Below are 12,353 nucleotides of genomic sequence, written 5' to 3'. Positions count from 1 at the left end.
GACCATGAAGAGAAGGAGGAAAGGGACCATTATCAATTAAACACTCTCTTTAATTGTTTTAAAACATTAATGAAATATTCCCAAAGACATATGCTACTCAGAAAAATGCAAGCTGCTGATTACACTTCGGTTGGCAGTAAATTTGCAATATACAGAGCAATTAAATCTTTATGGATCAATGAAACTTAACAAAGGTGCTTTCCAAAGTCAGTGTTGAGATCACTCATGAAGTTAGAGAAACACGAAGGTTGTTTAGGTCGTGGAAGCTTTACAAATCCATTTAAAGTGATTCCTTTTTTAAAAAATTGGCATCATTTAATTTTCCTCACAAATAATTTTAACTCACAATTTTCAGTTTATAAAATATAGAACTGTGATTAAGTTTATGAAAAATTATTACATTTTTTATAGATTTTTCAGTTTTCTAAGAATTGAGCATACATATTTTAAAAGTAAATAGTACAATTGATGGCATTATAAATATAGCCAATTTTATTAAATGATTTCCTCAAAAAATATTCATATTAACTGAATTTTAGGAAGAACATAAATTGAAAAGGATATTGATTTTTTAAATATCACTGTTATATGCAAAAGAAAAGAAAAAATGTATTTCTTCTCTACAGTTTATATCTTTGCAATATAAAGATAAAAGTTCAATAATTCTAATTAAAATAGAAAATCACAAACATAATTTTTACAACTATTTAAATTATATGTTTGAATTATGAATTTACTCATGAATTCATAAAAGAAATTGTAATGAAATCCTACACACATATACACACATCTGCTTATACTTCCTTAAATTTAAGTAATTTGGAATTATAATATCTACAAAGACCCAAAAATATTTAAGTAAAACAGAAAAACATAAATATTTTTAAACCATCATTTTAAGAAAAAATGTCTCCTTATTTTTGGCTCAAATTTGGTAAAAAAATAGACAATTTATTGAGAAACATATTTTCTTAAAAGCAAATTTGAATAATAAGAAAATATTTCTAATTATTATCGTACTATAAAACATGAACAGATATAATATGTAAATATATGATATGTAATATTATGTATACATTATATATAATACTACCTATGTAATATTGAGAGGTAACATATTTTGTAAATCTGTGTTAAATTTGACAACGGGAAAGGAAACTAAAGAGCAACTTTGTGTTTTTGGCAATCCCGCCTAGACCCTAAAAGTTTTTGCATGATTTATAGTACTTATTGAGGTTTTATGCAATTTCAATGATTTAGAGGTTTTATTGTTTTAGTAACAAAATTAGTAAGTTTATTCAAAACCCTAGTTCAAGTGAGTTGTAGAACTTTATCTCACTTTGAGGCCCTTCACCCTTCCAATTTATAATAAATGTCTTATCTTCTCCATTGACACTGAGAGTCATAGCAGGCAGTGATGTAATTTTTACTTTAATCATCTAATAAAGCTGAGGAAACTTAAGGGGAAAACACAGATATTTGTTTAATTATCTATCTATCTACTTCTGAGTTTTTACTGTTTTTCTTCCTTGCTAGTGTTCCAGGAAACCTTTTATTATTTCCTTTCCCATTCTCTATTTCTTCTTCATTGGGGAATATCTGTCTTTATTTCCCTCATTCCTGAAAGATTGTTCACTGGATATAGAATTATGAGGTTTTTTTTCTCTGAGTATTTAAAACATATTAAATCACGTCCTTCTGACCCCCCAGAGTGTCTAATGACCCATATATTGTTATATGAGTTATTTTCTCTATAGATAAAGTGTCATTTCTCTCTCGCTGTTCTCAAGATTTTTTCTTTTTCTTTTGTTTTTATAAGTTAGACTATGATGCAATTTGCCATGAATTTTTGGGATGTATACTGTTTGGGTTTGCCCAGCTTCTTGAATTTTTCCCAATTTTTTTGTCCTTTTCCAATTTGGAGAAATTTTAGTCATAATTTTTTCAAGTTTTTTTTTAATACCTTGTTCTCTTATCTGTCCACGATTTGAGTGACACAAATTTTAGATTTTTGTTATAGTGCCACGTAAATGAGAGGCTGTGGCAATATGACACAGTGTCATATTTTTTAAATATGTTTTTCCTCTGCTGTTGAGATTATATAGATGTTATTTTCTGTCCTTGAGTTCACTGATTATTTACTCTGTCCTTTCAGTTCTGCTGCTGCGCTCACCCATGGCCATTTTCATTCCGGTTATTGTATTTTTCACTTCTAAAATTTTCATTTTTACCTTTTGATGTTTTTAATTTCTTTGATGAGACTCCTTTTATTTTTTTACTTTTTTGAGTCTTTATATCATTTCATTTGCCACAAGGATGTTCATATTTGTTCACTGAAGCAATTTGTATGATATTTCTAGTCAAATATTTCTAACATCTGTGACATCTCAACTGTCATTCAATTTTAGATTTTCCTGCTTTTAGTTATGATAATAGATTTTTTTATGGAAACCTGAACATTTTATATTATATTGTAAGATACTGAATCTTATTTGATAAAAGGGGAAATGCTTCTGGTTGGGGTGGAGGGTCGGTTGGAAGTCCTGGTCCATTTACACTGAGGTGGGAGAGGCTTCTTATTACTGTTGAGAGCGAGCAAGCATTCAGGCTCCTCTCTAACCCTGCGCTGGCATAGAACTGGATGAACAGGGCAAAGAAGGCTGCCAGATTACTGGTGCCTTTGAGTTGTGGTGACTCTCCACTTGTCCTCTTTAGTCACTGTCAAGAGAAGAGGGGGAAGGTGCCTCATTCCCACCAGGTAGGGTGTAAGTGCAGGTTCCCTAGCTTGTCTGCCAGATGTGGGGACACGGAGGATGCTTACTAACAATCTAGTAGGGATGATCAAAGCCCTAGCTACTATAGTCATTCTACACTAGAAAATAAATGAACATAAAGGGTATTTTCTCACCTTCATGGAACCTGGGGATAGTGAGACGAACTCCAAAAAAGCACATATTATTTTCATAAGATAACTCTTTCAATGTGGAGAATAGAAGTCACCTAAGTAATCATTTTTCCTTAACTGAAGCTTAATTTTTTACATTAAATTTATTGGGGTGATAGTGGATAACAAGATTTTATAGGTTTCAAGTGCACAATTCTGATACATCATCTGTATGTTGCATTGTGTGCCCACCACCCAAAGTCAAGTCTTTTTCTGTCACCAGATATTGACCCCCTTTAACTCACCCAACCCCTTTCCCTGTGGTAACCATTGTACCATTGTTTGTGTCTATGAGTTTTAGTCTGTCTGTTTTTCTGTTTATTTGTTGCTTTTAGATTTATAATATTAGAGCTTTATTTTTTCATTTTCAACTATTATATTGAATGATGCATTTTTATGTTGCATACATTTTCTCTTATTGTCTATGTAGTGCCACAGAAATTTAATGCTGGAAGAAATGCTAGAGGGTTTTAAAACTAACTCCTTGGGATACACAATTGAGGGCAATTAAATCCTTAAAAGAGTAATGTTTGGACGAAGGTGACAGAGTAATTAATGACACATTTGAAGTGTGGTAAAGATATCCACAATGAAACTTAGTTTCCTTCTCTGTAATTTTGTTAACAGAAATCTACAGCTGTAGTTAATATGTAACTGATTCTCCTCGATGTCGTGTTTGCTGGAACCACATAACAATGCTGTATTTGGTAATTTATTACATGATTTGTGCATATGCATGATCATAAGAGAATGATACATAAGTTTGAATTTTATCACGTTTACAATAAAAAAGTTCCAAAAATGACTTTCTTTTCCTCTGTTCAGATTATGTGAATTGAAGGTGCAAAATGAAGTTTCATTTCATTAATAAGTATGCCAGTGGCATTTGCCAAGATAGTGAGTATAAAACTCTGGGTAACTGGTGCAATAAACATAAAATATAATCCAGGTGTTTCATGAAAGTACATAAAATTGATGACAGCATCCATTCAAATGATCTTTATTATGTAGTTTAAGATAAGTTCATACTGTCCAGATATTTTTATTTTAAGAGATCCTTAAAAGGTAATTAAGAATATGCATATTATCAAATTCTTATTATTTTATTATTTTGCACTGAAATAAACTAAATATGTTATTTAAAAATATTTTTTCTTGCCTTTTTAAAATGTTAACCAAATCACTGGAAGTATTTTTTCTACATCATGTTCTACTCTAACTTGCAACAAAAGATTATCTCCAAATCTAAGATTTTCTTTGACTTATCTTCATTCAGAAAAATAAAAAAGTTATTGTAGTTGAATTCTATAAGATTTTTCCTACATTGATTTTCTTGACTTCAAACATTAAGCCAATTTAAATTACAGCTAATATGGGATAAATATACTTTAAAATCTACCTTTTCTTAGAATCGTTTTGTCTAGTTAAAAATCATTCCATCCTTTGGGTAATCATCCTTAAGTAATGACAGTAATGAAGCATGATGAAAGGGTGAAAAAGGACATGTGAGTATTTTGCCAAAGATTGGGTACCTTCCTGTCTCTATGGAATTAAAATGAGTAAATACTAATTTTACAATTTTTAGTTTTATGTATTCAAATTAGTTAAGAAGTAATTAGTTGATGCAATAGAAATGAAGATTTTGGGGAGTCTCACTCTCTGGGATTCCAAAGTAGTATTTCTTGTTTTGGATTAAGGAATCTACTTCCCAGTTTCATGGTAAATACTGATTAAAATAGCCCAGAAATTGCTCTTTGGGACTTAGGAAAAGGTAGGATAGTTTCCGTTTTGCAAAATCATATGAGAATTAGATAGACTCAAATTATTTTAGCTTCCAATCTAAATAAATTTCAAATAGTATGTCATCTAGTAGGTCTACCATTTTACTATTGGGAAAAAAAAGTTTTTAATGAATTAATTTATTTTTACAAGGATTTCCATGGGCTATACATTATATAACCACAACCATAAATAAGGGTATACATCAAACATGGATTCAAACAGTTTTAGTTGGATTGCTCAGATCAAAACAAGGGTGTAGAAATGGAAAACCAGATACCAGCTTTTTCTTTGTCCTTTGTAAACATTGAATCACTTCCATGATATGCAGTTTCCGAGAAAAAAAAAATTCTGCCTTGTTATTTCTAGTTAGATTACAAAGGAACTTAATTTATCCCCCCATTAAATAATGCATGTTATTCAGATTTAAAAAAACACCAAGCACAAAACATACTAATTATTTAGCAATCCACAAGCATTATAATTATAAAGATAACATCTTCATTGAGGCTGTTTTTTCCATCTAGGGGAAGATGCAATTATCATGACACTTTAATTATTTCCACAATTTTTCATGTGCAAATCCAGTGTACAAGCAAACCTACACAGGCACTTTTTATGAAATACTTTTTAAAAATGAAATGAATACACCTGAGTAACCAGGATACATTCACACACAGAAAATACTGGTACCCTGGAAGCCAAATTTTGGAAATTGAAAAAAAGATATAAATTAACTATTTTGAATTATAATTACATACAGCAAGCAAAGTCACAGGATCTAGATTGTCTAGGTTGATATAGTAATTGCATATCCTTTAAAATTAAACAATCTTAGATAACATGAAATTAATAAACAACAAGATGACATAAAGTGAACACAATACCCCATATAAAATAAAGTTAAAAAAAACCACAGAACACCTAGAAATAAGTTGAAATTTTGTTTGGTTACTTTTGGAGGTCTCTACTACTTCAACATACATACAATAATAATTTAAAATTTTGTCTCATCATTAATGTCTTTATCTGCATTATCTTGAGAGTGTGTTTCCATTTTCTCTGGGTTTGCTTTTGCTTTTTTTTCAGTGATGATTTTCTTTCCCCAAATTTTGTGTTTTAAAACATATAGAAGCTTTGAAGGATACAATCTTATTAAGAGAGTCAAATTCTTCCCCTCCTTGCTAGCAATTTGTTTTCTAGCAATTCAGTCTACCTATATGGAGGGTTTATTTTGGAGACCTGCAAGGGTTGGTGGTCTCTTTCAGTTTCGTCTTGGTCACAGGATGTGACCCTTTAGAATTAATGGCTGAAATTCTGAGTGGTTTCACAGAGCCAGTGTTTCTGGGTTCAGATTAAAAGCAACTTCATTTTTACTAGCATCTCAAAGTTGCCGAGATCACTGTAGAATTCATTAGCCTCCAATAACTTCCTTACTGATGCATTTCTTTATGTCATATCCTTCGTAGGCACAATATTTTGATTTGGAAAGTGACTCAAGGTAAGAGAGCATACAAATGTTTTGCTCACTTCTCCAAGGTTGCCTTGAATCCAAATATGTCTCTCAAGCCATAGCGACTTGAAAAGACAGATGTAAACTCCGACTTTTCCGTTAGTATACCAGTGATGCGGTTGTCTGCTAGGGCTCTACAGCCCTGTTCTTCAGATGTGTTCATAGCGCTGCTTTCCTCTCCCATAAGGATTGAGTACCTCAAGTCTCATCAGCTTTAAAGCCTTAACACGGAACCCCCATCCCCCCAACCTTCACAGCTGCTTTCAGTGAGTGAATAAGTATAATTCAGAATCCTCATTGTTTTAACCAGTACCAAAATTCCTTCTGTTAACATTTTTATCATAATGACTTCTAAGTCTTTGGGGATAGTCTATTTCTTTTTTTAGTTAACTGTACTTCATATGATCCTGCTTGTTTCTTTCTTGACACTGTTTCATGCCGGCATATGTTTTTAGGAGTTATAAGGGCTAATTTTCAATGAGGGCTGTTCCCTGTGAAAGTAAACACACCTATTCTAGGAATTGCCTATAACAAAACTCCCACTTTCAAAGAGCTCTGATTCAGTTTTTACATGAGGGTATTTGTTCAGCACGTCCAGCACACACACCAGGAATAGGGGTTTCCAGGACTTTGTGCCCATTGCACTGAGCTTTATCCAGATTAGAAAGAATGAGGTACCTACCTGCTTCTGGTACCTAAAAGCTTTTTCAGAATCAACGCCTTCTTCACAACCTTAATTTGAGTTCCCCTTTTCTTTCAGACATCTAGAAATTTTCCTCTTGGTCATAGGTTCAATAACATATGAAAACACTACAATTTAAAAAATATTGTATTTGGCCAATTTATTATTGTGAAGCAGAATTGATTTGGATGATTATCTCTATTAACAAATGAGGTTAACTGGAAGTTCTGATATGAAGATTAATTGAGGTGACTACCCACAACTATGTGTCTTTATACAGAACTGACCTACAAAATTAAACATTCATTGTTTATTTTCATTTTAAAATATATATTAAGATATAGAAATTATTGATTTGTGATAACTTTACTACTTAGCATATTAAGCCAAATAATTATTATTTCTTATTATATTACTATTTAAAAAAATTTTATTCAGTTACAATTGTCTGCATTTTCTCCCCATCCCTCCACCCCACCCCAGCCAGTCTCACCTTATATTACTTTTTAAAGTTGAAAAAAATTGTAAATGTGTCTTGAGGAAGATCAGTGACATTTTGTCCTTGGAGACTCTTGAAATTCTGCATTGAATGTCTTGAGAGACAGGTTTTTGTTTTCGTTTGACAAGTATTTATGTCCTTATTCTACGCTTGTCGTCCACCAGTTTAAAGCAGGACATATGGTTCTCTGTATCAAGGTTATATTCAACTGAGCAAAACAGAAAGTCATTTGGAAAATAACCATACAGATATACAAATGTAACATGATGTTGAAATGAAACTCAGTTTTTGTTAAGAAATACATAATTGGTAGCTAAGGTAAGCAGTAAGAGCACCTGGGCAGATCATTAGAATCTCCCTTAAGATTTTTAGGTGTTGGAACTCATGGGTGTGGGGGAAGTTCTTACTATAATGGAGTGTAAGGTTATATGCAGGCAACAGAAAAGACCGAAAGCAACACAGAGAAGGACACAGAGACAGGAGTTACAGTAGGGGGCTGGTGATTTTGCGTGAGAATAAAATAAGCTTCCCAGAAATTTCTACCCATTGCCTTTTTAACTATTAATTGTATTTGTAAGTGAATTAAATTATGGGACCAAATGGCTTCATGTCATTTTTTAAATAAAATTTATTTTTGGAGCAATTTTAAGTGAGCTAGTTAATAGTATAAAGAGTTCCCATGTTTCACTTAAGAAGCCCTCCCACCCGATTTCCCCTATTCTTAAAATTCTCCACTAGTAGAGTACATTTGTTACAATTTCATTTTGTTTTAATGACCGGGATAGATTATCTTTGTTCTGTAAAATTATATAATGTATATATAATGTTTTATATGTGTATATGTGTGAGTGTGTGTATGTCCAGAAATGCTTTTCTATCTATAACAGAAGACATTGCAACATACATCCCATCATTGTCATTACATTTATGTTAATTCAGATTTCCACAGAGCTTCTGGAATGCAAGGATCACTTTTAGCACCGAACTACATTCAGTTGTTAAGTGCCAAGCTTTTTATTAGGCAAGATAAGAAATATTTAGTTTCTAATTTCCCTAAAATACATGTGTATCATCTTTTAAAAATACTTTTATTTTTCTAGAGCAGTTTTATGTTTATAACAAAATTGAGAGGGAAGCACAGAGATTAACCATATACTTTGTGCCCCCCCACACATAACTTCCCCCCATTATCAACAACACTCACCAGAATGACTTTTCCCCCCGCAAGGATGAATTTATATTATCATCACCCAAAGTCCATAGTTTACTTTAGGATCATTCTTGGTATAGTACATTTTGGGGGTTTGGACAAATGTGTGACATACTTCTCTCACTGTAATATCAGAGTATTTCAGGCACCTCAAAACCCTGTGTTCTCACTTTGACCTTCCCAATCCAGCAACTGGCAACTACTGAACTTCTTATAGTCTCCATAGTTTTGCCTTTTTAAATGTCTTCCCTTTGGAATCATCCATTATGCAGCCTTTCAAAATGGCTTATTTCACTTATTATCATGCCTTTAAGACTCTTTCATGCTTTTCATGGCTTTAAAGCAAGTATTTTTAGCTCTGAATAACAGTCCATTGTCTGAACGTGTGACAGTTTCCCCTTGCTTTGCTGAAAGGAGTCTTGGCTGCTTCTAAGTTTTGACATTTATGAATAAAACTATTTTTAATTGAGTTATTTATTTTTATTGTCTATTATCTTTTATTCATATACTTTTTGAAAGTTTGTATTTTTATCTTGAAATAACCGAAGAAGAGATGCAGTATTGTCTTTAATATTAATTTGGATTATTTTCCATATTTTCCCATGTATAAGGTGCTCCTATGTCTATGGAAAACACATTTGTGGCCCAAACTGTCTGAAAAATTATCTTTCATTTTAATTTTTTAATTCAATTATTTATTTATTTATATTTAGATATGGGTTTTTGTATTAAAAAGGAATTATAGCATTTATTTTTGAACACATTATGGTACAAGAAATTTTATGTAACCAATAATTCCAAAATGTAAGAACAGGTACATACAAAACATAGTATTTCAGGTACTACTCAAGCATAATGTACATCCTTATTTTTCCCTCAAAAATTTGGGCAAAAAAGTGCACATTATACATGGCAAAATGCGGTAATACCAAAGAGTTGAGATAGCTCTTCTTTCTAAGGGACAAAAAGAAGTTCTTCTTGGGCAATGAATAATTGAAAATAGGAGGGTAATCTTCCAAAGACATTGAAATAAAGAAGCTATAATTTTCTACTTTTTATATTGGCTAGCCTTGCATTATTTGTAAGTTAAGGCAAAGTGGTTCCTAAACTGAAGATGATTTTCTGATTCAGTAAAATTGAATACATATTTTGGCAAGTATATTAAAGAAGTTACTTCAAACACAATAAAATACCAAACTTTCTTTTCAGGTTTTTGAAGCAAGTGTGTATAAATGCTACACAGTCTCAACATCAGAAGTCCCCAGCACAGGACCTGAACACACTCACAGACATGAGTCACATGCACTTTTAGAAAAGCTTGTTATATTATACCTTAGGCACATAGGCTTAATAAGTTATTTAATTTACTGATTTTCAACAAATTTGCATGTCCTTATAAAAACCCAAGTTATGTATATTTCAATCATTTTACATAATCAAAGAAAATTGAACCAACAATCCTGAACTTATATCAGTAGTCAGTGTTTTATTCTTTAATCTGGTGGACTAGCCGACATTGCCTTTTAAAAGTGGTTTCCTTATCTGGGTAAATAATTTATTTTGTATGTTTTATTTCTCATTCTTTAGTATTTTCAACCACATAATAAATTTCTATAAATTAGTTGAATAACATATCTGTTGTCAGAACAAAGAATAACAGAGTGAGAAAATATCTTTTGAGTATAATTGACACTATATTTGAAAGTTCTTATGGACAGAAAACAAACACAATGTGCATTAGAGTAATCAAGATAATACCAATTCCTCCAAACAGTTGCAAAGCTTTCTTATTTTAAACACGTGGATTCTAAGATTTTTATGGGAATAAACATAATTGACAGATGAGAATGTGTAGAAAAATGCCAATACATGTTATTCATTCAGTTTAGAAATGATTCACCTTACTTCCACTGACAAACCATTGGGAAGTAGACCTGTATTGAATCAGAAACATAACAGGTGGGAGAAGAGGGTGCAAAAATGTTTCCTGCCCTCAGCCATAATGTCCTACTTCACTCATCAGGTAGCATCGATTTCTGGAAAGTAAAAGGCTAACTCAGATTACAAGGTGGGCATAGAGTGTGTTAGGGTGGGGGTTCTGTACAACGGAAAGGGGGTAGATAATTGCAATGATTCTATTTCTTACAATATTTAGGATATATGGAGCTATCATTATCAATTTTAATTTTTAAAATGTATTTAGGGATGATGAGATTATTTAGAGTACTTTCTATATTTCAAGAAATTTCTTTGATAATAACGTTAATAATTATTTAATGTGTTGAATACATTTTAAGGCCATATAATAGAACACTTTAATGTAATCTGTTTACAGAGGTAATAAAAACTGTTTATTTAAATCATAAAATGACATATCTATTAAAGAAATAAAAATATCTAAATTATGCTATAAGGTAATTTCTATGTAAGCCATACTGGAAAATAAAAGCATAGAAATCAAGCTTAAATTTTTAAATAAATGATAGATATGTTCAGATTTTCAAACCAAATGTATTAATGAATAACTTAATGTTCATGTGTGAATTCTTCAGTGTGATATTTAATAAAGAATGTATGCATGATAAATTACTGATTTTAATAAACTTTTGTTTCAATTATCTCCTAAAAAGCTTATACATCATAAAAGTATATTCACTGATGAATATTTTAAAATACTCATATTAGGGAAAATAGTTCAGTGTCAAATAAAATTTGACTCCCACATATCAGGGTTGATCTAGGTTCTCTATAACTAATGCTAATCTATGCTTTCTAAATTCTCTAAAGGATGTAAAAGTGAGAATGGTAATGCTATTTTTGATACATCCTTTATTTATGTGCATATAGATCCTTGTGTGTATATGTATGAATGAATGTATATGTATACACAGTTGTGCATATGTGTATATATATTTCTGCTTTTTCAATTGAAACAAAATGTTAACTTTTTAATTTATTCGTGGTATGAGTCATAGAATGTGAGCTTAGAGCATGGATTTCACTGGGAATTAAATTTTGAGGATATTTCTGAAAAGTGTGTTTCAGGGCAAAGATTCAAATCCTGTAGCCAACTACTCAGGACAGGAATAGAGCAGAACATGGAGAAATTACCTGTATAATAAACACGTGGGAAGGCTCTGGGCCACAGAGGTGTAACATCTTGTATAAAGATAAATCAGTTACAAATGATGAAACCTCATTCAGTTCCTCTCTTTGATATTAAGTAGTCATATCAATTGGGTAAGTGGTTTAATAAAATGTGGAATCTAGCAATTGCATTTTCACTGTGTACAATGTAGAGATAAACTGAGGACATCGCTTTGAAAATCTTTAATAAGTATGTAAATCCAAGAGTTATATATGCAAGAGATAAATCCTTTCATTGTATTTTTCCCTATGAACACTTTCAATATATGTGATCGTTTTTCTTATTTTATATAAATTAATTTATATGGATTATATAACACAGAGAATAATGTACAGAAAGATTTTTAATATCTCAATGTAAAATACTCCATTGATAATGTGTTTTTTACTTTATCAGAGAATGCACTTAATTCTTCTTTTCTTTTAAACTGAAACAGACAACTTTATTGTTTACAAATAATTTCAAGTTTTGGAAGCCACTATGAAAGAGTCCATGAAAAGTCACTCTATATAATTTATCAGTTTGATATAAATTATATCAATTTATAATTTATATAATTTTTGTTTCTATATTGTAGA

This window comes from Desmodus rotundus, chromosome 1 (assembly GCF_022682495.2).
Source record: "Desmodus rotundus isolate HL8 chromosome 1, HLdesRot8A.1, whole genome shotgun sequence".
NCBI lineage: Eukaryota > Metazoa > Chordata > Mammalia > Chiroptera > Phyllostomidae > Desmodus > Desmodus rotundus.
The sequence above is the reverse complement of the archived record's forward strand: the minus strand, read 5'-3'. Positions refer to the sequence as shown.